The sequence below is a fragment of the Eptesicus fuscus genome, chromosome 20 (genome assembly GCF_027574615.1).
Source record: "Eptesicus fuscus isolate TK198812 chromosome 20, DD_ASM_mEF_20220401, whole genome shotgun sequence".
In the NCBI taxonomy this organism is placed as follows: Eukaryota; Metazoa; Chordata; class Mammalia; order Chiroptera; family Vespertilionidae; genus Eptesicus; species Eptesicus fuscus.
Genome location: NC_072492.1, coordinates 2345434 through 2371041, shown reverse-complemented (window position 1 = coordinate 2371041; position 25608 = coordinate 2345434). Strand labels below are relative to the sequence as shown.

Sequence of the window (25608 nt, the reverse complement as noted above, 5' to 3'; positions counted from 1 at the left end):
GGCCCTCCACCATGGCTGTCCCTGCAATCATGCACCTTCTGGGCCAGGAGGCGAGACTGGCGCAGCCGCTCCTCGGTGCTGATGGCCCGCAGGTGCTGCTTCAGCTCGGCCTGCAGGCTCTGCTTGGTGCCGCTCACAGCCACCACCGCCAGGTGGCGAGTACAGCCCGCCCTCCACCGGCCCCGCCTCCGCCGCCCCCCCCTATTCCCCCCCCCCCCCCTCCTCGATGCTGCAAGTCCCCGCCCACTGGGTTGGGCCCACAGCGGAGGCCTCTCCGTGCACTTGCAGATCCCCAAAGTGTCCAGCCGGCCCTACCCTCCTCCCCGAAGCTGCAGGTCCACACCCACCCGTGTATGCTGCACACACAGCCTGCTGATCGGTTGTTACTGTGACAGCATCCTGAACAATTTGCATATTACCCTATTAATAGTATAGATAATTAAAAAATTGCCATTGATATTTTGATAGGGGTTGCATTAAATTTGTAGATTGTTTTGGATAATATGGGGATTTTAACTATGCTAATTTTCCTATCCATTAGCACAATATATGCTTCCACTTATTTAATCTTTTCATTGTCTTTCTTCATTGTCTTATAGGTTTTCAAGTATAGAGTAAATTTTTTCATAGGTTGTTGCTGTTGCAAATGTAAATGGAATTAGTTTCTTAATTTCTCTTTATAGTAGCTTATTATTGGCATATAAAAGTTTGTGTTGGTGAATATTAATTTTATCTTGCTTCTTTCAGTGGATTCATTTTTTAGTCCTGATAGTTCTTGGTGTAATATTTAAGGTTCTTTATATATGGTATTATATTATCTGCTAATATTGACGGTTTTACTTCTTCCTTTCCAATGTGTCTGTCTGTAGTTAGTTTTGGTGTCTGAGGTGCTGTGGGAAGGACTTCCAATACTGCGTTGAATAAAATGGTGAAAGGGTACATTCTTGTCATATTCCTGACCTTAAGGAAAATGCTGGCAGCTTTTCACCATTGAGTATGATGTTAGATCTCAGTTAGTGACATATGGCCTTTATTATGTTGAGTTATTTTTTAAAATATAATTTTCTTGATTTCAGAGAAGAAGGGAGAGGGAGAGAGAGATAGAAACATCAATGATGATCAGCTGCCTCCTGCATGCCCCATATTGGAGATCGAGCCAGCAACCCAGCATGTGCCCTGACTGGGAATTGAACTGTGACCTCCTGGTTCATAGGTCAACGGTCAACCACTGAGCTACACAGGCTCATTTATTCTCACTTTGCAGAGTTTTTATCATAAATGATTTTGAAATTTGTCAAGTTCTATTGGTTTTTATTACTCTAAATGTTTTATATTATTTTAAGTAGTTTTATTATATAAGTATTACTAATGTATATATTACATTTAATTACCTTACTTGGATCACTGAAGTAATGTACAGAACTTTAAATCCCGTTTACAGCCACATAAGTAGAATTTGATTATGGGAAAACTAAAATATTTGAAAACCATCTAATTGGTGTGCGTATTTTTTTCATTGTGAAAAATAGGTATAGTTTGTAATTGAATGCAGTTTGAGTCTCCTGGGCTAATATGCAAATGGTCATCACACCATGATGCCATAACGATCAATCAGCAGGGACCTGAGGCTGTGTGGCCCTGGGCTGAGGCAGGGAACCTGAGGCCGTGCCCCGCACCCTGGCGCCAGGGCCAGGGGACCTGAGGCTGCGCACCCTGCACCGGTGCAGGGACATGAGGCTGGGTCCCTGCCTGGCAGGGCTGACGGGGGTGGGGCCAGCCGGGTCTTGGTGTCGCCCAATGGGGGTGGGGCCGGCTGGACACTTCTATTATAGAGAAAGGCAAATAGCAATATTAAAATATTTCCTCTAATTAATTCCCTTTTAATGTGCACGGATTTCATGCACCGGGCCACCAGTCTATATATATAAAAGGCTAATATGCTAAGTGTCTGTCCGACTGGTCACTATGACACACAATGACCACCAAGAGGCAGACGCTCAATGCAGGAGTTGCCATGATGTGCAATGGCCATTTACAGAGAAACTGCACTGCAGACCTGACGCCTTCAAAGCAACACTCGGCTTCCCCCAAGTGGGCCCCACCACCACCCCAGAGCGACACCCCACCAAATTGCAGCTGATGCTGCCAAGACCCCATGACACAAAATGCAGCCTACAGCCCAGCCCAGCCCATAAATGGTCACTGTGGGTGCCAGGTAATGACATCTTGTAGCAATGTCCAGCTTCTTCTCCCTAGCCTCCTTGCAGTTTCTTCAGCCCAGGAACACAACTTGCTTTATAGCCAGGTGCAAACATTTCACACTTTAACCAAATGTCTGTGAAGCGTTTTCCATGCCTCATCTCATTTGATCCTCACAGAAGTCCTGGAGTAGGTAGATAGGAGACTCGGTGGAATCCTATTTCCTTTTCATTCGCTGGAAAACGGAGGTTTAGAAAGCTTAGGAACTTGACCCGACTGAAAAGAAGTAAGAAATGGTGGACCTAGAAAATGACTTCAGGTTTTCTCACTGCGCAGAATATAGTCAAACACTGCTGCAGTTACATATTTTACCCTCTGTTCTCCATGCATGATCTACAATAATAATCTGCTTCATGTTGATATTTACTGCTGTGTTGCTGACAATTACCTGAAAGAGAAGTTGGGGTGCTTCACTGGGCTGGAAAAAGTTTAGCTACATCAGAAAGCAGGTCTAATTAAGCAAGTTTATTCTATATCTATAAAAGGCTAAGTTGACTCACGCATGAGCAATACATGTAAAGCTGGTGCCAATCATACACGTGTGTTTCAATCTGTCATTGTTGATTGTGAATTTGACACTTCTATTATAGAGAAAGGGCGAATAGTGATATTAAAATATTTCTTCTAATTAATTTCCTTTTAATGTACACAAATTCATGCACTGGGCTATAATTATGATATATATGCCTGGTATATTAATGTTATTAAAAACTCATGTACTTTCATGATTATATATTTATTATGTAGAGCTATAAGCCTTGTGAGTGTCATTTTTTAAAAATATTTTTTTCTTGATTTCAGAGAGGAAGGGAGAGGGAGACAGAGATAGAAACATCAATGATGAGAGAGAAATCATCGATTGGCTGCTTCCTGCATGTCCCACACTGGGGACTGAACCTGCAACCCAGATATGTGCCCTGGCTGGGAATCGAACCTTGCAATATAATCCTTGCATTGAACACGTTGGGTAACTAGGCCTAAGCGCGAGAAGAAACCTGTGAATGACCGCACAGGAATACACAGGTTCACAGGTCGATGCAAAGCCACTGAGCCATGCCAGTTGGGCAAGCCTTGTATATTTTTAACTGAATGACAATAATAAGGAATAACATGCCTAACTTGCTCTCTTTTCCCCCAGCAGGAATCAAATGGCGTAATGTGTTCCAGGGCCTGGAGATGTTAAAGAATGTTGGTTACTCTTACACTAATGTTGACCAATGTTGTTTTTATAGCGATTGGTCTAAGGTCACTGACTTCTAGGTCAGCTCTTCCCCTGGATTCCTGTGCGGTCATCCACAGGTTTCTTCTCCCGCTTAGGACTAGTTACCCAGTGGGCTCAGTGCAAGGACTAGACTGAATACTCTTTAAGGCCCATCCAGGGTTCACACTTTCCAGTCTTAACTCTCTCCAACCTTGATACTCAGAATGTGGTCCTTACACCTGAAGCAGAGGCATGTCTTGGAGTAAAATGCAGTCAGAACCCACCTCAGATTTATTAACTTTCAATCTGAATTTCAAAAAGATTTCTGTTTCCCTGAGATTTCAGAAATACCTGAGTCTATTTTTGTACTTCCCTTGGATTTAGTAATCATACCATGCTTAAAAAAAAAGTTGTGTATTCTAGGTTTCTGGGTTGTTAACTACATAATCTTTTGTCTAGTCATTGGAATTTGTTGTACATTCAGAGATGATTTGAACTCAAGATAATGGCCATCAGGTTGGACTTTACTTCAAGTAAATTTTACTTATTATATGCTGTTAGGCCTTTTTTTAAAAGTTCAACGACAGCTTTTAATTTTATCCAATATTAGTGTCCCCTCACAAAATCATTTGCTTAAGTTCCAATTGCTTGTGTTACATACCAGTGTTCCTGTTATTGTATATGTGCCTGGTATATTAATGTTATTAAAAACTCATGGACTTTCATGATGATATCTTTACTAGAGGCCCAGTGCACGAAATCCATGCACGGGTAGGGTCCCTAGCGGCTGCTGGCTGCTGGTTGGGGCCTCCCTTCCCTGGCTGCCAGCTGCCAGCTGGGGCCTTCTTTCATTCTGCGCCACCCCCTGGTGGTCAGCACACGTCATAGCGAGCGATCAAACTCCCAGTAGGTGGAACTCCCAAGGTGACACTTTGCATATTAGGCTTTTATACATAGAGATTATGTAGAGCTATTAAGTTTTTATCTGCCAGGAAATAAGAAACTATTTCTGCGTAGTTACTACCTTTAGATACTTTGCTAATTTATTAAATGTCTGAAACGCACAGTTGTGCCGCGTAGATTGTTAGTGTTAGTTAAGTGCTGGGCTCCTTTTCCACTTGGTTATTATAAGTGATCATCGGTGCTGACCAGTCTACAGTTACTGATAAAGAGTACTCCCTTACAAGTCTTTCCTGATACAGATAGAAATACATTTCTTCATATGGTAAATTAGAAAGAAAACACCCATAAAGTATTTATTAAAAGCAATAGAAATTTAAAAATATTCCACCCTGGGGAAAAAAATAGTAGGCACGCCTGCTCTACTATTCTAGCTTAAATGAATGTGAGGCATCTTAAAGAGAGAGCCAGACAGCCAGAATGACTACGGATAGAGGCACTTCATGGACTCTACGGGCTAGGCTGCTCCTGACGTTTTAGAGATGACGGCCTTTATTTCTGACCCCTCACAATAGAGGGTATAGAATTTATTTATTTTTAACTAGTAGCCCTGCACACGAATCCAGCTCTCTGCCAGCTGCCCTGCCCTCCTGTAGCTCCCCCCGCCCCCCTCCTCCCCCTCATAGCTTGATGCCCTGCCCCCTCCTGTAGCTCTCCGCCCCACCCTCCTGCTGATCCGTGATCCGGTCGGTAAGTGGTTGGTCATTATGCTTCACAGCATAATGACCATTTGCATATTACATCTTTTTTTTTTTAATTATTGATTTTTTACAGAGAGGAAGAGAGAGAGATAGAGAGTTAGAAACATCGATGAGAGAGAAACATCGATCAGCTGCCTCTTGCACACCCCCCACTGGGGATGTGCCCGCAACCAAGGCACATGCCCTTGACCGGAATCGAACCTGGGACCCTTGAGTCCGCTGGCCGACGCTCTATCCACTGAGCCACACCGGTTTCGGCTGCATATTACATCTTTATTATATAGGATGTTAGTTTCTGGGGCCAGCAAGTGCTCACATACATTTGCTAGGTGACGGATGACCAAATGGGCAGAGTTGGATATTCCTGTCTCTCAATTATCTGGTTTTAAATTATGACATTTTATTCCCGCTTCTATCTCTGGAGTGAGGCAGAATTATTTCCAGTCCTCTCTCTGGCACTTTTGGCCACTGAGCACTGAGCAAGCCGTTTAGCTATTTGAATGTAAACTACCGTCTGAAGAAAGAGACTAAATCCCTTCTAAGACTGATGCAAAGACTGTGAGATCATGAATGAAAGCAAGGGTTGGAAACCCTATTTGAATAAGTAATGATTGAGGATCTCCCTAGCCTGGTGCAGGAGACAGACACACAAATCCAAGAAGTGCAGGAAGTCCCAGATAAAACCAACCCACCCAGCCGGTGTGGCTCGGTTGGTTGGAGCATCGTCCTGTGCACCAAAGGGTCCCAGGTTTGATTCCAGATCAGGGCACGGCTGCGGGCTCTATCGCCAGTCAGGGCACATACGGGAGGCAACCAATCGATGTTTCTCTCTCACATCAATGTTTCTCTCTCCCTCTCTCCCTCTTCCTTTCTCTCTCTCTAAATTAAATGAAAAATGTGTCCTCAGGTGAGGACTGAAAATAATAATAATAACCTGGCTGGTGTTGCTCAGTGGTTGAGCACTGACCTATGGGTCAGGAGGTCACAGTTCAATTCCCCATTAGAGCCCATGTCCGGGTTGCAGGCTCTATCCCCAGTGGCAGGCGTGCAGGAAGCAGCCAATCAATGATTCTCTCTCATCATTGATGTATCTCTCTCTCTCTCTCTCTCTCTCTCTCTCTCTCTCTCTCTCTCTCTTTCTCTCTCCTCACTTCTCTCTCTTCCTCTCTCCCTCCCTGAAATCGATAGAAAATATATTTAATAAAAATAAATAATAATAAATTAATTTTAAAAAATGAAAACAAATGGGCCCACTCTAAGATACATCATAATTAAAATGCCAAAGGTTAAAGACAATGAGAGAATCTTAAAATTAGCAAGAGAAAAGCAGTTAGTTACCCACAAGGGAGATCCCATAAGACTATCAGCTGATTTTTCAACAGAAATATTTCATGCCAGAGGTAATCATTTAGAATTGAAGAAGAGATAGTTTCCCTGACAAGAACATGGTAAAGAAGTTCATCACCACTATACCAGTATTACAAGAAATATTGAAAGGACTTCTTTAAGTAGAAAAGCATAGATCTAAATATGAAAAAGAAGATATAGGAAAGAAATATATTCTAACTAACAAACGCAAACACTTAGTAAAAGCAGTGGATCAACTAACTACAAAGCTAGTGGGGAACTTTAACACCCCATCATCATCAGTAGATAGATCATCTAGATAGAAAATCAACAAGAAAACTGTGGCCTTAAATGATACATTAGGCCAGATGGATTTAATTGATATTTTTATTTTTTTAAATATATTTTATTGATTTTTTTACAGAGAGGAAGGGAGAGGGATAGAGAGTTAGAAACATCAATGAGAGAGAAACATCGACCAGCTGTCTCCTGCACACTCCCTACTAGGGATGTGCCTGCAAGCAAGGTACATGCCCTTGACCGGAATCGAACCTGGGACCCTTGAGTCCACAGGCTGATGCTCTATCCACTGAGCCAAACTGGTTAGGGCTAATTGATATTTTTAAACGTTGCACTCCAAAGCAGCAGAATATACATTCTTTTAAAGTGCACATAGAATGTTTTTTAGGATAGACCACATTTCAGGCCATAAAACAAGTTTCAATAAATTTAAAATTAAAGTCATATCAAGCATCTTCTCTGATCGCAGTGATATGAAACTAGAAATCAATTACAAGAAAAAAACTGAAAAGCACACAAACACATGGAGGTTAAGTAACATGTTACTAAACAATTAATAGGTTAACAATGAGATCAAGGAAGAAATCAAGAAAGTGCCTTGTGAGACAAATGAAAATGAAAACACAATGACCAAAATCTATGGGACACAGCCAAAGTCGTTCTATGAAGAAAATTCATAGCAATATAGGCCTATCTCAAGAAAGAAGGAACATCTCAAATAAATAATCCAACCTTATACTTTAAGTAACTAGAAAAGGGAAAACAAAGTCCAAACTCAGTAAAAGGAAGGAAATAATAACAATCATATAAGAAAAAAATAAATAAAATAGAGTATAAAAAGATAATAGAAAAAATTAAGAAAGCAAGAACCCCCCCAAATCTAAGATCTTAACATTTATTATATCACAAGCATCCGTTTCTGAGGGTCCAGAATTCAGGTGTGACTTGGCATGTTGGTTCTGGTTCAGAGTCTAACATGAGTTTGGAGAAGATGTTGGCTGGGGCCACAGACGTGGGAAAGCTTAGTCACACGGCGGTTGGCTAGAGGCTTCGGTTCTGCATCCCGTGAATCTCCCCATAGGACTTCCTAAAGTGTCCTCCAGCATGGCAGCCGGCTGTCCCAGAGACAGCAACAGGAAACCAGAGTTCCTTTTATGACCTAGCCTCCCACGTCACAGGCTGCAACTTCTGCTTTTTCTTTTCATTAGACTCAAGGCGTTAAGTACAGTCCACACTCAAGGAAAGGAGGACTAGGTCTCACCTTTTGAAGGGAGTGTCAAGAACTAGTGGGCATATTTTGAACCACCAAAATATTCCATTTATTAATCTTTATTTTCAGCTCTGTGTATCTGCTGTTTAATATAACTATTGCTCCTAATTCCAAACAAATCTTTCATTTCTAGAAATATATATGTTTCAGTTATTTAAAATACTAGTATACTTGGTCAGTTTTTTTGCCCCTTATTCGCTGGTCCATTTTTTAGTCCTCTCTTTTATTATTGTTTATTTTAAAAATTCTCTTTTATTTTTAAAAAACTAAATGTATAATTGTGCATTCTGTAACTGTTAATCCCCATATCTGAAGTCTGTGGATCTGATTTTGCTGGTTCTTATTTATAAGGGCTTCTCCATCAATTTATTTTCTTTTAAAATATATTATGAGCAAATTTTGCCCCGCCGGTGTGGCTCAGTGGTTGAGCATCGATCTAGAAACCAAGAGGTCACAGTTCAATTCCTGGTCTGGGCACATGCCAGGGCTGGGCTGCAGGCTCAATTCCCAATGGAGAGGCAGCTGATCAATGATTCTCTCTCATCATTGATGTTCCTATCTCTCTGTCCCTCTCCTTTCATCACTAAAATCAATAAAAATATATATTTTTTTAAAAAAATAAAATATATTATGAGCAAATTTTGATTGGAATTTTATATATGTGAAAACTAGAAGGTCTGTTTTGAGGATGTATTTCTTTCAGAGAGAATTTAACTCTACTTCTGCCAGCATGCTCTGGGTCCTACTAACCTGGGAAATTATACATCAGTTTCTTGATTGGGAGGTTTTGGACCATGTATGTAGACGGAATTCCAACCTGAAACTCGTGCTTCAAAGCACTAGATGCCATGAACCCTCTAACCAAATTTAATGAATATTAACATTTTGAAAATGTTCATTAAAAACAAAAGTTAGAAATTGCCTCATCCCTTCTTCCTCATTCCGCAGAGGTAACCATATTCCATAGTTGGTGTGTAACGCCCATTCACAGCGTTAATATGGCTACATGTACAGGATGTGTTTACATTCTTTGTTTTTAATATCTTATGCAACCTGCTTTTTTCCTAAACATTCCTCTGCGGGTGAGCAGGCAGAGCTTTTTTTTTTTTTTTTTAACTCTTAACCAACAACGTTGACGTGAATCTCTAGGCCTATGGATGTGACTGAATCCCTAGGGCTCCCGGAGTGGGGCCGTCCAGCGGTGAGGGGGACCGGACGCCGGGAGCTGGCGGAGGCCAGGCGGAGGAGGCCCGCGGAGGGCGCGTCCTCCGGGGGGAAGGCTGGGGCGTGAATTGGGCGGAAGGGGAGGCGGGCGTGGCGGTGCGGGGCAGGGGCGGGGCCGCGGTCAGGCGGGCGACTGCGGGGCCGCTGCCGGGGGCGGCGGGGGCGGGCCGGTCCCCGCCCCTCGGGGCTCCGCCGGGGCTCGGCGTGGCGGCTTCCGCCCGCCGCCGGAAGAAGCTCTCGCCGTCGCGCGCTGGGTTCTGTGTTCCTGTTCGTGAAGAAAGAAAAAGCGGGCTCTCCTGGGCTGTCGGGAGATGGCGAACCTCAGCGGCCAGGGTTCTCCTCCTTCGGGGGCTGCTGCTCCGTGTGCTCCGCTCGCCCGCGGCCGGGGGAGAAAAAGAGCCGCTGTGACCCCGACGTGACTTGAACACGCAACCTTCTGATCTGGAGTCAGACGCGCTACCATTGCGCCACGAGGTCCTGGCGGGCGGGTGGCTCCGCTTCATTGAAGTCCTTACTGCGCCGCAGGGCCGGCTGGAGCCGGCGGAACGCGCGGCCCCTCCCGGATTCGGTGCACGCTGACGGGGAGGAGAGCACCTTTTCCCGTGCCTGCTGTTCGCCGGTCTGTCTTCTTTGGGGAAATGTCTGCTTAACGCCTCTGCCAGTTTAAAAATCAGGTTGTTTGCTTTTAGTTGTATAGTTCGGACCTTAACCTCTTATCAGATACGTGATCTGCAAATAACTTATCCCATTCCGCAAGTTGCTTTCCATTTTGATTGCTGCTTCCTCCTTTAAATCTTTATTGCTGAGAGTATTGCAGGTGCAACCCCGTACCCCGAACCCGCATCGCCCCTCTGCTGGCCCCGCCCGGGGTGGCGCCGCCTCCGGTCCGGGTGGTTCGTCAGCTGCTCGGATCCGCACCCCGTGCAGCGGCTCCCGCACCGCACCCCGCGCAGCGGCCCCCGCCCCGCACCCCGCGCAGCGGCCCCCGCCCCGCACCCCGCGCAGCGGCTCCCGCACCGCCCGACGCCCGGCCGCAGCTCAGCGGAGCGGAGCGGAGCGAAACACGGGGAAGAGAACGCGCTCCGACGCGGTCCCGTGGGGTTTGGGGAAGCGGCGCTTCTGGGGCATCCGAGCCGGAGTGAGGCGCCGAAGCGGAGCCACCGCCGGGCCGGCGACCCCCGGGGGCAGCGGGAGGGCGATGGGGGGCAGCGGGAGGCGGAGGGGGCGGGGCCCCGGGCAGCGGGGAAAGAGAGGCGCCGCTCCCGGGCCGGAGGGGGTCCCTGAGTTTCCGAGTTTCGTGGGGCGTAACTCGCCGGTTCCAACTCCTAAAATGGCGGGGTCACCGCCGGGTGGGGGACGGACGAGCCCTGGGCGCCGAGCCCCGCGGGCCCCCCTGGAGGAGGAGCGGAGAGGCGGATCAGGAGCTCGGAAACCGTAGCTGGTTGTTTTAACCGTGAACATTTCTTTGCGGAATTCCGGAAGAACAGCACTGAAGCAGGATTTTCACTGGCTACACATGTATCCCAAATACGTTTTTATTGCCGTGGCTATAACTTGAAATCTGACATTGTGATTCCTCCAACTTTATTTTTCGTTCTCAAAATTGCTGCAGCTCTTCGGGGTCTTTTTTGATTCCACATACATTTTTGGGGAGTTTGTTCTAGATCTGTGAAGTATGCTGTTGGTATTTTAATGGGGAGTGCATTGACTGAAGATCGCCTTGGGTAGCATGGACATTTAATGATGTTGCTTCCACCAATCCATGAACATGGTATGTTCTTCCACCTGTTTATGTCTTCCTGTCTCTTTTTTCAACGTCCTGTAGTTTTCCGAGTACAGGTCTTTTGCCTCCTTGATTAAGTTTATTCCTAAGTATCTTAATTTTTTTTTTCTGTTGCAATAGTAAATGTGATTGTTTAATTTATCTTTCTGAGGATTCATTATTGGTGTATAAAAAAAGCCATCGATTTTTGGGTGTTGATTTTGTATCTCCAAATATGTTTTTGAATCTTCAGTTGACAGAATAGCCATTACTCTTTCAAACTGCAAACACTTTGGGTCCAGCACAAGGATAAGAAAGAGAACTTCCAGTCACTTCAGATTCCTTACTGAGATGAGATTACATTGTACGTGATGCTGACTTTCTCACTTGTTATATTGGCCCCTAGAGTTCATGTCTTTCCCTGGCACCATGTTAAGTGGGGCATGCCCACCTCAAGGGAATCTTAAGTTCCTGCCCTTTTTCTTTCTTCATGTTAATTCTTTTTTAAAAGTTCTTTATTGTTGAAAGTGTTACATATGTCCTCCATTTTCCCCCATTGACCCCTGATCCCCTGCAGCCCACCCCACCCCCTGCCCCAGGCCTTCAGCACCCTGTTGTCTGTGTCCAGGGGCCATGCATATGTGCATACAAGGTCTTTGGCTGATTACCTCCCACCTCCCCCCCCTCCCCCCCCCCCCCCCCACTTCCCTCTGAGATTCCGCACTCTGTTCCAATTTTCCATGTCTCTGGATGCTCTCTGTTCATCAGTGTATTTTGTTACTTAGATTCCACATATGAGTGAGATCATGTGATACTTGTCTTTCTCTGACTGACTTATTTCACTTAGCATGATACTCTCCAGGTCCCTCCATGCTGTCTCAAAGGGTACGAGATCCTTTTTCTTTCTTTTTTTTTACGGCTGCATAGTATTCCATTGTGTAGACGTACCACAGCCTTTTATCCACTCATCTGCTGATGGGCACTTGGGCTGTTTCCAGATCTTAGCTATTGTAAATTGCGCTGCTATGAACATAGGGGTGCATACATTTTTTCTGATTGGTGTTTCGGGTTTCTTAGGATATATTCCTAGAAATGGGACCACTGGGTCAAATGGCAATTCCATATACTAGTATAATTGTTTGAGGAAGCTCCATACTGTTCTCCACAGTGGCTGCACCAGTCTGCATTCCCACCAGCAGTGCACGAGGGTTCCTTTTTCTCCACATCCTCGCCAGCACTTGTCATTTGTTGACGGTAGCCATTCTGTTAAGTTCCTGCTTTTGGACAGCATTTTTTCATTTTATTAAATAAAAGATAAAACTATTGTCAACCAAGTGTCCTTGGTGCCAATTCAGCAGGAATCTCCCATTTGGGGTGCCGTGAAGAAGGGAACTTTATTCAGTGCCAGCAGCCAGTTGTCACATAGCTATGAGTTAATGCTCTTCTGATTACAACAGCAGGGCTGCAGTCAGCCCCTGGTGCTCCCTGAGCTGACCCAATAGAGCAAAGTCCCCACTTCTGGTCCTTGATTGTCCTCCTCTGTGCCACACCAGCACAGCCAAGGGTTCGGGGAGCCTGAGCGGGGGCGACGAAGGATGGAGAGATGATAGACAAAGAGAAAAAGCTGGTCTAGGTGGATCTTCTGTGCTTTGATGAGGCCACAGAACAGATCCAGACTGCAAAGCTGGTGCTTTATTTATAATCAGGGACAAACAAGGCAATTGACAATGTTGTTGTAAGTTTCACTTGTTTTGGCAGCACTTGCTGCCCCTCCCACAGCCCACTAGCTACCCAAGAAAGATCTAGGGAGCAGTCACAAGATCAAGCTTGATTATGCTTAGAGGACTGTGCCCTCCAAGCTGGGACTTGTTTGCGACTTTGCCAGCAGGTCAGTCCGAGGCTTAACCCTATAACCGCTCCCAACATTCCTCATGTCAACGAGGACTTCACTTGTCACATTTGATTGGTCCAAAAAGCATTGTCCTGATTGGTCAGATTGGAACTGCTTTGATGGCTTGGTGGATATACTAATGAAGTAGCTGCACATCTCCAATTGGATGAGCAAGTCTCACCTACTGCGGGCTCAGGAGGCGGGGACAGGCAGCAGGCAGTTCAGGGCAGGCTTCTACCCTAAGCCCCTTGAGAGAGGCCCGGTTCAGGAGCAGCTGGGAATCTCTGTTTATTAATTTGGGCCCAGTTAGTTGCCAGGAGCCTGGTCATCACCATTAAAATAACCAAGCACTTAAATAAAAAAGCAATTACATAGATAAAGCACTATCCTAGTCTGTTTATCTTTTTAAACATTTTTATTGATTTCAGAGAGGGAGAGGGAGAGACAGAAACATCAGCAATGAGAGAGAATCACCATTGGCTGCCTCCTGCACGTCCCCAATGGGGATGGAGCCCTTAGTCTATTTAAGAACTTGAAGTATCGCCCTGGCCGGTTTGGCTCAGTGGATAGAGCGTTGGCCTGCAGACTCAAGGGTCCCAGGTTCGATCCCAGTCATGGGCATGTACCTTGGTTGTGGGTGCATCCCCAGTGGGGGTGTGCAGGAGGTGTGCAGGAGGCGGCTGATTGATGTTTCTCTCTCATCAATGTTTCTAACTCTCTCTCCCTTCCCTGTAAAAAGAACATGAAGTATCAATCTTAATTCAACAAATAACACACCCACAGAGCCAGAGCCTGGTGCTCTTAAGAGAAGGAAAGATCTGGATTGGGTGTAGAAGGAAGAGGAGCTGTGTCTGTTGCACAAAGGAGAGAAGCTGTGGGGTGCAGGGCTCTCGCCACACTGGTTACTGTGGGGCAGCTAAGACCCAAGCTTCACAAGCTCTTTCTGTCAAACACGAAAGAAGTCATGGCCACTTTCGTGTTTGTAGCGTGCAGGATCAATCATTGATTCTCTCTCATCCTCAATATTTCCATCTCTCCCTCTCCCGACCGCCGGTTTAGGCCCGATCAATTCCTCTCTTTGAAATCAACAAAAAACACTGGGGGGAAAAACATATTTTTTAAAAGAGATGCTTAAAATCTTATCTTTTTTCTTGTCTTTCTTCTTTTTAATTGATTTTAGAGAGGAAGGAAGAGGGAGAGAGAGATAGAAACATCAAAGATGAGAATCATTGACCAGCTGCCTCCTGCATGCCCCCTACTGGGGACCAAGCCCTTGACCAGACTCAAACCTAGGACCCTTCAGTCCAAAGGCTGACATTCTATCCACTGAGCCAAACCAGCTAGGGTATCAGTCTTTTTACCTTTTTGAAACTTGTATTGTGTTCCAACATATAGTCTATCTTTGAGAATGTTATATGTGCATTTGAGAAGAATGCATAGCCTGGTGCTGTTAGATGGAATGTTCTATATATATATATATATATATATATATATATATATATATATATATATATATAGTAAGTCTGTCTGCTCTAATGTATCATTTAAAATGAATGTCTCCTTGTTGACTCTGTCTGGGGAATCTATCCATTGGTGTAAGTGAGGTGTTAAAGTCTCTTACTATTATTGGGTAGCTGTCAGATTCTTCCTTAAGGTCTGTTAAGAATTGCTTTATATGGGAGAGGCCACGCACCCCTGGGTCTCGGAGAGGCCACGCGCCCCCGGGTCCGGGTGAGGCCATGTGTCCCTGGATCCGGGTGAGGCCTCGAGCACCTAGGTCCGGGTGAGGCCACGCGCCCCTGGGTCTGGGAGAGGCCACGCGCCCCCAGGTCCAGGTGAGGCCATGTGTCCCTGGATCCGGGTGAGGCCTCGTGCACCTAGGTCCGGGTGAGGCCACGCGCCCCTGGGTCTGGGAGAGGCCACATGCCCCCGGGTCCAGGTGAGGCCATGTGTCCCTGGATCCGGGTGAGGCTGGGTCCCGGGTCCGAGTGAGGCCACGCGCCCCTGGGTCTGGGAGAGGCCACGCGCCCCCGGGTACGGGTGAGGCCATGTGTCCCTGGATCCGGGTGAGGCCTCGAGCACCTAGGTCCGGGTGAGGCCACGCGCCCCTGGGTCTGGGAGAGGCCACGCACCCCTGCGTCCAGGTGAGGCCATGTGTCCCTGGATCCGGGTGAGGCCTCGTGCACCTAGGTCCGGGTGAGGCCACGCGCCCCTGGGTCTGGGAGAGGCCACACGCCCCCGGGTCCAGGTGAGGCCATGTGTCCCTGGATCCAGGTGAGGCTGGGTCCCGGGTCCGGGTGAGGCCACGCGCCCCTGGGTCTGGGAGAGGCCACGCGCCCCCGGGTCCAGGTGAGGCCATGTGTCCCTGGATCCGGGTGAGGCTGGGTCCCGGGTCCGAGTGAGGCCACGCGCCCCTGGGTCTGGGAGAGGCCACGCGCCCCCGGGTACGGGTGAGGCCATGTGTCCCTGGATCCGGGTGAGGCCTCGCGCACCTAGGTCCAGGTGAGGCCACGCGCCCCTGGGTCTCGGAGAGGCCACACGCCCCCGGGTCCGGGTGAGGCCATGTGTCCCTGGATCCGGGTGAGGCCTCGAGCACCTAGGTCCGGGTGAGGCCACGCGCCCCTGGGTCTGGGAGAGGCCACGCACCCCTGCGTCCAGGTGAGGCCATGTGTCCCTGGATCCGGGTGAGGCTGGGTCCCGGGTCCGGGTGAGGCCATGCGCCCCTGGGTCTGGGAGAGGCCACGCACCCCTGGGTCCGGGTGAGGCCATGTGTCCCTGGATCCGGGTGAGGCCTCGCGCACCTAGGTCCGGGTGAGGCCACGCGCCCCTGGGTCTGGGTGAGGCCACATGCCCCTGGGTCTGGCCGAGACTAAACCAGAGGGAGTCGGACCTACGTTACCACCATTTGTCCACCATTCAGAGCTGAAGGGTCAGTGCTGACATGTACACATAAGGAACTGGTGGACATTGAAATTGGGTCTCTAAAGAACTGTTGGTCCAGAAAGAAACTCACTACAGACTGATTCATTTGCCTGTCAGCATAACTATTATTGCTCGTCTCACATTCAGTTCTTATAAGTATATCTCTAGGGACACATGATCTCGCTAATCTAGGTGAAATGATGAACAACATAGACTGATGAACAAGAACAGAACCAGAAACAAGGAGGCATCGATTGGACTAGCGGGCCTCAGAGGGAGGATAGGGGAGGTTGTGGGGAGGGGGGAGAGATCAACCAAAGGACTTGTGTGCATGCATATGAGCCTATCCAATGGTTAAGTTCAACAGGGGGTTGGGGCATCCGTGGGGAGGGGTGTGGGATGGGAATGGGGAGATGAGGACAAATATGTGACACCTTAATCAATAAAGAAATTTTAAAAAAAAGAATTGCTTTATATATTTTGATGCTTCTAAGTTAGGTGCTGATAAATGTTATGTCTTGTCTCATCATTATATAATGTCCACCTATGTCTCTTGTTACATTTTTAGGCTTGAATACTATTTTGTCTTATATAAGTCTAGCTACACTCTCTTTCTTTTTGCTACCATTTATTTGGAGTATCATCTTTTTTTGTGAGATATTACTCTTTTATTTTTTGTTAATTCTCACCTGAGGATATTTTTTCCATTGCTTTTCAGAGAGAGGGAGGGAGGGAGGGAGGGAGGGAGGGAGGGAGGGAGGGAGGGGAGGAGGGAGGGAGGAAGGAAGAAACATTGATGTGAAAGAGACACATCAACTGGTTGCTTCCCACATGCACCCCAACCAGGGGCGGGGAACAAACCCGCAACCTGGGTAAGTGCTCTTGAGCAGGAATTGAACCCAGGAACCTTCAGTGCACAGGCCGGTGCTCTCACCACTGAAAAGCACGGCAGGGCTGGAGTATTCTCTCCCAGTCCTTCACTTTGAGCCTATGCTTGTCTTTGCAACTGAGATGGGTTTCCTGAAGGCAGCATATAATTGGGTCTTGTTTCTTTTTCTTTCTTTCTTTTATTTTTTTTAGTAAATGTTAGCTGTTCCTTTTTTTTTTTTTTAATCTTTATTGTTGAAAGTATTACATAGGTCCTCTTTCCCCCATAAACCTCTTCCAGCCTGCTCCCGTCCTCCTGCCCCCACCCCCGGCTCTTATTTCTTCATCCATCCAGCTACTCTGAGCCTTTTGATGGGTGAGTTCAGTCCATTTATGTTTAGGGTGATTATTGATATAAGAGGACTTACTACTGCCATTTTATCTTTTGTTTTCCAGTTGCTCTGTATCTACATGGTTTCTTTTTTTTTTTTAATCTTTATTGTTGAGAGTATTATAGATGTGCCTCTTTTTTCTCCCCATTCCCTCCACGTGGTTTCCGCCCTGCCCCTGGCCTTTGCCACCCTATTGTCTGTGTCCATAGGTAATGCATATCCTATGTAATAAAAGCCTGCTATGCAAATAGACTGAACGTGGAACAACCAGCGGAACGACTGGTCGCTATGACACGCACTGACCACCAGGGGGCAGACGCTCAATGCAGGAGCTGCCCCCAGCCCACAGGCCCCGACTGGCGGCAGCAGCAGGGAGGGCAGGGCCGGCGAGCGGGTGGCACCAGGCCAGCCAAGGCAGGTACCAGTGGGGTCCCCGATCGCCCCGCCTGTCATCCCGCAGAGGGAGGTGACCAGCAGCAGCAGTGGGGGACGGGGACAGCAAGCAGGCATTGCCTGGCCAGCCAAGGCAGGTGCCAGTGGGGGCCCCCCAATTGCCCCTCTGGTTGCCCCGCAGAGGAGGCAACTGGTGGTGGCAGAGGGCGGGGCTGATGAGCTGGTGGGCCAGGCCAGCCAAGGTGGGTGTGAGCAGGGGCCCCAATCACCCCAACGGTCACCCCACAGATCAGTCCTGATCACCGGCCAGGTCTAGGGACCCTATCCATGCATGAATTTCGTTCACCAGGCCTCTAGTATGCATATAAGATCTTTGTTTAATCTCTTCCTGTCCCCCCACTCCCTTTCCCCCCGAGAATTGTCAGTCTGTTCTATTTCCATGCCTCTGATTCTATTTTATTTATCAGTTTATTCTGTTCATCAGATTTCTTATTTATTTTGATTTTTAGATTCAATTGTTGATAGGTATGTATTTGTTGCCACTTTGTTGTTCATATTTTTTATCTTTACCTTTTTCTTCTTCTTCCTCTTCTTAAAGAATACCTTTCAGCATTTCATATAACACTGGTTTGGTGGTGATGAACTCCTTTAGCTTTTTCTTATCTGTGAAGCTCTTTATCTGCCCTTCAATTCTGAATGATAGCTTTGCTGGGTAGAGTAATCTTGGTTGTAGGTTCTTGCTATTCATCACTTTGAATAATTCTCGCCACTCCCTTTGGCCTGCAAAGTTTCTGTTGAGAAATCAGCTGACCGTTGTATGGGCGCTCCCTTGTAGGTAACTAACTACTTTTCTCTTGCTGCTTTTAAGATTCTCTCTTTGTCTTTTGCCCTTGGCATTTTGATTATGATGTGTCTTGGTGTGGACCACTTTGGGTTCCTCTTGTTTGGGACTCTGTGCTTCCTGGACTTGTAAGTATATTTCTTTCACCAGGTAGGGGAAGTTTTCTGTCATGATTTCTTCAAATAGATTTTAAATATTCTGTACTCTCTCTTCTTCTGACACCCCCCATAATGTGAATGTTGGTACGCTTGAAATTGTCCCAGAGGCTCCTTACACTATCTTCATATTTTTGGATTCTTTTTTCTTTTTGCTCTTCTGCTTGGGAGTTTTTTGCTTCCTCATACTCCAAATCGTTGATTTGATTCTTGGAATCCTCTACTCTACTCTTGAATCCCTGTATATTATTCTTTATTTCAGTCAGTGTATGCTTAGTTTCTGACTGGTCCTTTTCCTTTTTTTTTTTTTTTTTTTTTTTTTTTTTGGCATTCTCACCAAGATCCTTGAAAGTCTCACTAAATCCCTTGGAGGTCTCAAGAAGATTTTTGAGTAACCTTATAACTGTGGTTTTGAACTCTATATCCAGTAGTTTGCTTTCTTCCATTTCTTTCATTTGTGACATGTTTCTTTGTCTCTGCATTTTAGCTGCTTCCCTGTGTTTGTTTCTGTGTATTAGGTAGAGCTGCTGTGTCTCCTAGAATTGGTAGGGGGGCCTTGAGAAGTAGGTGTCCTTTAGGGTCCAGTGGCTTAGCCTCTCCCATCACCTGAGCTGGGCACTCTAGGTACACCCCTTTGTGGGCTGTGTGTACAGTCTTATTGTATTGAGCCTTGATGGCTGTTTGTATCACTGGGAGGAAATAACTTCCAGGCCAATTGGCTGTGAGGACCAGCTGTGACTACAGTGGAAGAGCTGCTGTGCAGGAGACACCCTTATGGGGCAGGACTTGCTTCAGTGGGGCTTGGTGCTCACCGAGTTTTCCCCTGGAGTGTGTCACTTGTGGATGTATAGAGTTGTAATCCTGTGTGTTCTGACACTGACCAGTGGATGCAGTGGCTCTTGAGTCTCCTGGGAGGTGCAAAGTCAGTCACTGCCTGGGCCACCTGGCAGGAGCTACAGAGAGATCTGCGGATTCCTCCTATTTGTATTAGGTTTGGAGGTGCTCAGGTGAGACCCAGCTGTGGAGTAAGGCAGGCCGGTGCTAGTGCCAGGTCTTGGGCCTTTTATTGATGGGTTTGGGGCACCCTGACCAAGCTGCTGCTTGTTTGAGAGATTTTAGCAAAGTCTGAAGCCTGAGCAAGGACAGGCCATTCACATGCAAAAGCCACTGCACACAGGGTGGGAGGGGCTGCAAATTGGATGGGGCGGGGTCTCAGGGAATCACCCGAGTGGAGCAAACAGAAATGGCTGCCAGTCAGCCCTGAGACTGGGAGGTCTCAGCACAGGCACAATGACCCCTGCAAGCACCTCCATCTGGGAGAAAGCCACCCCAAGTTCCTGCCCGGATGCCAGACAATCCAGTTCCTCCTCATATGTGTCTGGGTCCCCCAGAGCCACCGCCCAGTGCCAGGCACTGGAGCTCAGATGGAGTGAGTCCAAGTAAGTTCATGCACTGGCCCTTTAAGAGGAACAGCTGGGTCTCCAGCAGCCTCCATGTCACTCAGCCACAATCCCACTGGTTTTACAGCCTGTAGTTGTGGGGACTTCTCTTCCCAGCTCTGGGACCCTGGATTCGGGGTCTGGTGTGGGGCTGGGACCTCTTGCTCCTTCCTCATGGAGGCCTCTGCAGAGATGATCTCCCGCCCGACTGAAAAACAGCACACGTGGCTGCCAGACCATCCCGTTCCACGCCTCCGTCCCTCCTACTATTTCTTCTTTGCTTCTCTAGTTGTAGGACTTCCACTCAGCCCGCTTTCAGGAGGTTCTGTATTTTAGTTGTAATGTTGATGTGGTTGTGGGATGCGGCGAGTACAGGCATTTACCTATGCCGCCAGCTTGGTTCTCTCTACATTGTTGCTCTACCCTTGTGTTTCTGTCTTCCATTTTAGTTTGGTGGTTTTGTATAATTTTTCTCCATTTTCCTTTTTTAAATGTTTTATGTCTCTGCTCTAAGTTTCTGTCCTGTGGTTATCCTGAGGTTTACATAAAGTGTCTCATAGACAATAGCATGTCGTTTCCTTTTGCCTGTACATCTTCAGACCTTTCCTCCCCTCCTTTCTGCTGTCACAGACTGTCCCTTTAGTTGTGCATCCATTACCAAACTGAAGTGGCTGAAGCTGTGTTCATGCTTTCCCCCGTTTACCTTTGTGCTGTAATTGTGTTTAACACCCTGGTCTGCAACAGAGTTTCCATTTTCTGACTCTGTCATCCTACTCAAAGTGTTATGCACTTTTGCCTTTTTCTTTCTGGCAGTAAAGCTCCTCCCAACATTTCATGTCTAGAAGGTTTTTTGTGAACTCCTCAACTCTTGTTTGTCTGGGAAAGCCTTTATTTCTCCTTCATAACTGGAGTAGAACCGTGTTAGAGAGATTATTCTTGGCTGGCAGCTTTCGTCTTTCACTATTTTGAACATGGCATTCCCCCCTGCCCTAGTCTGTAGTTTCTGCTGAGAAATCTGATGACAGCCGGAGAGGGGGTTCCTTTCTCTGTGACTCTTTTCTCCCGCTTGGTTGACTTTAGAATTCTCTCTTTACTATAAACGTTGTCGCTGTTTCAATGTCCTGGAGAAGGCCTTTTTTGTTGAGACAACTAGGTGTTCCATTAGCTTCTTGTGCCTTTATGCCCTGCCGCTCCCCCAGTTTTGAGAAGTTCTTTCTATTATTTCTCCAAGCAGTTTCTGATCCCTCTTCTCTCTCTCTTCTTCGGGATGCCCATGACCCTTCTGTTGCCCTTTCTAATCGTCAGCTAGTTCTCATAGAGTTCCCTCATTAAAAAACCCTAGTTCTCTCTTCTGCAGGACATTTCTATCTCTATCTTCAAGCTTGCTACTCTCTCCCCTACGGTCTGCTGTTTCCATTGCTTTCTAGTGAATTTTCCATCTTATTTAATGAGTTCATCAGCTTCAGAATTTGTCTGTTCCTCAGAGTTTAAATCTCTTTGGTAAAGTACTACTTCTGCTCATTAATTTTATTCCTGAACTCACTGAACTGCCTTTCTCCATTTCCTTGTGCCTCGGTGCGTTATTCCATGAGAGCTACGTTTAATTCTCTGTCATTCACATCACAGCTCTGCGCTGGATTTGATTTCCGGAGAACTGCACGTCCTTTCTGTGAGACAGTGTTCCTGTGATTATTCGTGGTTCTCTTCTCGGTGGGTTGTTCTGTCCGCACATTTGCGGTAGCAGACACTTCTTACTTAGGTACATTTTTGTTTCATTTAACAATTCAACAAGTTGGTAGTTAGAGGCCTTTCTTTTGCCTTCCCTAGGTGGCGCTACAGCACCGATCTTTTTATTCTCGCCTGTGCTTCCTTACATTTGAGAGCTAGGCTTCCCACCCTCCTCGCCGGCCAGGCGAGGCTCCCAGGCGCCCTCTGTCACTGCTTGCTGCCCCTGTCACTGCATTTTCTGTCGCACACTTTCTGCAGTTGCAGGTATCACCGCGGGGCACCAGGACAGCCTGTGTCGCTGCTGCTCCTGGGGCGTCGGGGTCTCTGCACCAAGGGGGGAGGGGGGGGCTTGCTGCTCCGCTGCCCAGTGCCACTGCAGCTGCGACGCCTGAGCCACTTGCGCTGCCTCCACTTCTGCCACCAAGCATTGCCGCAGCCCGGGAGGGAGCCAGAGTGGCAGGCACAGTGGTGCCGCCTTCTTTCTCCTTCGTTAGGGCTTGGTGGGGTGGGGCAGAGCCGTGGGCCTCATCTGCCATCCCCACTACACTGGCTGGGGCCATGGGCTCAGCTGCCATGGCAGGCCCATGGGGTTGTGGGCACCACCCCTGCCGTTTCCCTAGTCCCGCCTCCACCTTCGGGGTGCAGGTGTGTGGGTCTCTCAGGCATCCTGTGCGTTGAGCAGAGGAATCTCCGTGGAGTTATAGGGGAGACAGACAAGCACCCCACTCCTCTGTGATGCTGCTGACTTGAACTGCAGTGTGAGTGTACGTAAAGAACTGTACGCTGAAAGATAGGCAAATGGTAAATCTTATGCTACGTATATTTTACCACAACAAATATAAATAACTTAATTTTTAACTGAAAAAATGTTAAGGGTGCTGGGTGAATTAAAACATTCAATCCACCCCTGGGTCACGGGAAGGGACGCGGGCTTGAGGTGGGAGGCGACATCTGCTGCCACACTCTGCTCCCTGCCATGGGCAGAATGAACTAGAGACGGTCCAGTCCCAGAGAAGGCAGGGTCTGGCCACTCGTTCCCTCTCCTGAGGGAATTAGGAGAGAACTGTCGACCCCAGAAGGGTTGGTCATATATACAATAAAGCTAACGGTAATGCTTCCATTCAGGGTAGGAGTAGGGGGCTGGGGAGACTGGCCGAGCTCCCTGGTGAGATGGAGGGGGAACGGGTCTGTGGGCCCCTCTCCACAGCTGGAGGGTGAGCCCACGCTGAGCGAGCGTGGCCCGCCAGGGACGGCTGTGGGGCTCCGGGCCCTGCCTGCAGGAGCGACACCTGGACTTCAGACCTCGGATCTTGAGTTGTGATTGGAATAATTTGCAGTTGTAAGAAGAAATACTAACAGTCACTGTTCGATATCTTTTGTTATTTTTTTGCCTCTTCTCATTATTGTTCACACCACCCCCTTTGCGATGGAATGCTCCCGTTGCATGCATTTGGGTAAAGCAAGGCGTGAAGATCACTAGTGAGTGGGACAGGGGTGCAGGGAGGAGGCGTGGGAGCCCGCACCCAGCCCGCTCAGCCCACTCGCAGCCTGTGTCGCATTTCCGTTGAGTCCTCAGCGCTCCTCAGCCACTCACCAGGAGCCGGTGTCACTGAGGGCACTGCGCTTTGACTGGCTGCAGGGAGGGAGCGAGCACACCGGGCCTGCGCTGAGCGGGAAGGTGTTAGAAAGAGCCTAGGGCAGGCCTCGGCTGTTGGGTGGTGATTGACAGAGGGCTCAAGGAAGCCAGGAAGTGGATCTAGATGGAATGCTATCAGAAAGCAGGGACAGGTCCGTGATTGGCACTTCGTGTTGCTCTTAGGTAAATTATGAAGCAGCCTTGCTTTGTTTTATTTCGTCCTGGTCTCAGGGTAACCTCTGAGCCGATGGTCTGTGAGAATTTCATGTCCAACGGAACACAGTGGCCTGGCCGTGAGCCCGGCAGGCTCATGTCGTGTGAGGCCCCAGGAGCTCAGATCTGGGCCAGATGTCAGCAGCTGCTCTCTCCGGCTCTCCTTCGGCCAAGCACAAACATCAGGCCACAGGCCTGTGATTCACGAGGTCCAGGTTTTTGCCCTGGTCACCATCTTGTTACTATCAGAGCACATGTTTTAAATACACTCTGTAGTTAATCCAAGGTAGATCTCTTTTTTCCTTTTTATTGCAGGATGAGTTGCTGAACCACTGGACGTGACAATGGCTGTGCAGCAGCATTAACACTCCACAGACAAGACATGGAAACCAACTGAAGTAGACAAGTGTCACAAACAAAAGGACGATTGAAGCTGGAACGGGCGTAGAGCCAGGGGGCCCAGAACCTAGGTGCGTTTGTTTTGGAGAGTTGGGTCCGTGTCCTTCCAGCTCAGTCACACTGTTCTCTTCGTGTCCTTCCAGCTCAGTCACACTGTTCTCTTCGCCCTGGGGTCCCTATGTAGGCCTGACTATGTGCTATAGCATGAACTCCCCTCGACTGACTAAGAGCAAATCAAAGACCACATGACTGCTTTAGTTAACAGTTTTTAGTTTGCTGGGCCTTGGGAACTAAAGCGACATTTATGACTTATGAAGGTTAGAGACAGCTTTGAGCCATCTTTTCTAGTTGTTTTATTCCACTTGTGGGAATTGTTTTTTGTGGGGTATGCATGGAAAGGGAATAAATTATCCTCTCTAGAAATTTGTAAGAATAATTAGTGTTTCATTTGTTTTAGAAGCTTCTGGATATCTTCTTATTGATATACTAGTGGTCCAGTGCACAGATTTGTCCTGGTCTCAGGGTAACCTCTGAGCCGATGGTCTGTGAGAATTTCATGTCCAACAGAACACAGTGGCCTGGCCGTGTTTTCAAGGTCCACCATTTCTTACTTCTTTTCAGTCAGGTCAAGTTCCTAAGCTTTCTAAACCTCCATTTTCCGCCTTAACCGGTTTGGCTCAGTGGATAGAGCGTCGGCCTGCGGACTGAAAGGTCCCAGGTTCAATTCTGGTCAAGGGCATGTACCTTGGTTGAAAATAAATTAATTAGAAGAAATATTTTAATAATGCTATTCGCCCTTTCTCTATAATAGAAGTGTCAACCAAATTCACAATCAACAATGACAGATGGAAACACACGCGTGCAATTGGCACCAGCAAGAGCTTTATATGTATCACGCATGCACGAGTCAACTTAGCCTTTTAATAGATATAGAACAAACTTGCTTAATTAGACCTGCTTTCTGATGTAGCTAAACTGTTTCCAGCCCAGTGAAGCACCCCAACTTCTCTTTCAGGTAACTGTCAGCAACACAGCAATAAATATCAACACGAAGCAGATTATTATTGTAGATCATGCAAGGAGAACAAAGGGCAAAATATTTAACTGCAGCAGTGTTCGACTATATTCTGTGCAGTGAGAAAACCTGAAGTCATTTTCAAGGTCCACCATTTCTTACTTCTTTTCAGTCAGGTCAAGTTCCTAAGCTTTCTAAACCTCCGTTTTCCGCCTTAACCGGTTTGGCTCAGTGGATAGAGCGTCGGCCTGCGGACTGAAAGGTCCCAGGTTCAATTCCGGTCAAGGGCATGTACCTTGGTTGCGGGCACATCCCCAGTAGGTGGTGTGCAAGAGGCAGCTGATTGATGTTTCTAACTCTCTATCCCTCTCCCTTCCTCTCTGTAAAAAATCAATAAAATATATAATTTAAAAAAATAATAAATAAATAAATAAACCTCGGTTTTCCAGCTAATGAAAAGGAAATAGGATTCCACCGAGTCTCCTATCTACCTACTCCAGGACTTCTGAGGATCAAATGAGATGAGGCATGGGAAAATGCTTCACAGACATTTGGTTAAAGTGTGAAATGTTTGCACCTGGCTATAAAGCAAGTCGTGTTCCTGGGCTGAAGAAACTGCAAGAAGGCTAGTCGTCACTAGGGAGAGGAAGCCGGGCGTTGCTATATGATGTCATTACCCAGAGCCATTTCCAG

At 47.3% G+C, this 25608-nt stretch overlaps 1 protein-coding gene, 1 long non-coding RNA gene and 1 other non-coding gene across 4 annotated transcripts in view; 1 reads left to right on the top strand and 2 right to left on the bottom strand.

Moving 5' to 3' along the window:
* ALDH3A2 (aldehyde dehydrogenase 3 family member A2) overlaps positions 1-10283 on the bottom strand; it is a 121498-nt gene extending 111215 nt beyond the window's left edge. Inside the window, exon 1 of the mRNA XM_054708804.1 lies at positions 10280-10283. The gene's annotated coding sequence lies outside the window, so the exon portion shown is untranslated. The remainder of the gene's footprint in view (positions 1-10279) is intronic.
* On the top strand, positions 9386-24325 carry LOC129147302 (uncharacterized). Of its 2 annotated transcripts, none has more exons than XR_008554667.1 (2): positions 9386-9936; positions 23817-24325. It is a non-coding gene; the product is annotated as an uncharacterized LOC129147302 (long non-coding RNA). The 2 variants fall into 2 exon arrangements; XR_008554668.1 differs by lacking the exon at positions 9386-9936 and adding an exon at positions 10499-11033.
* TRNAW-CCA (transfer RNA tryptophan (anticodon CCA)) lies at positions 9668-9739 on the bottom strand. The gene has a single exon. It is a non-coding gene; the product is annotated as a tRNA-Trp (tRNA).
* Positions 24326-25608: the final 1283 nt, after the last annotated feature.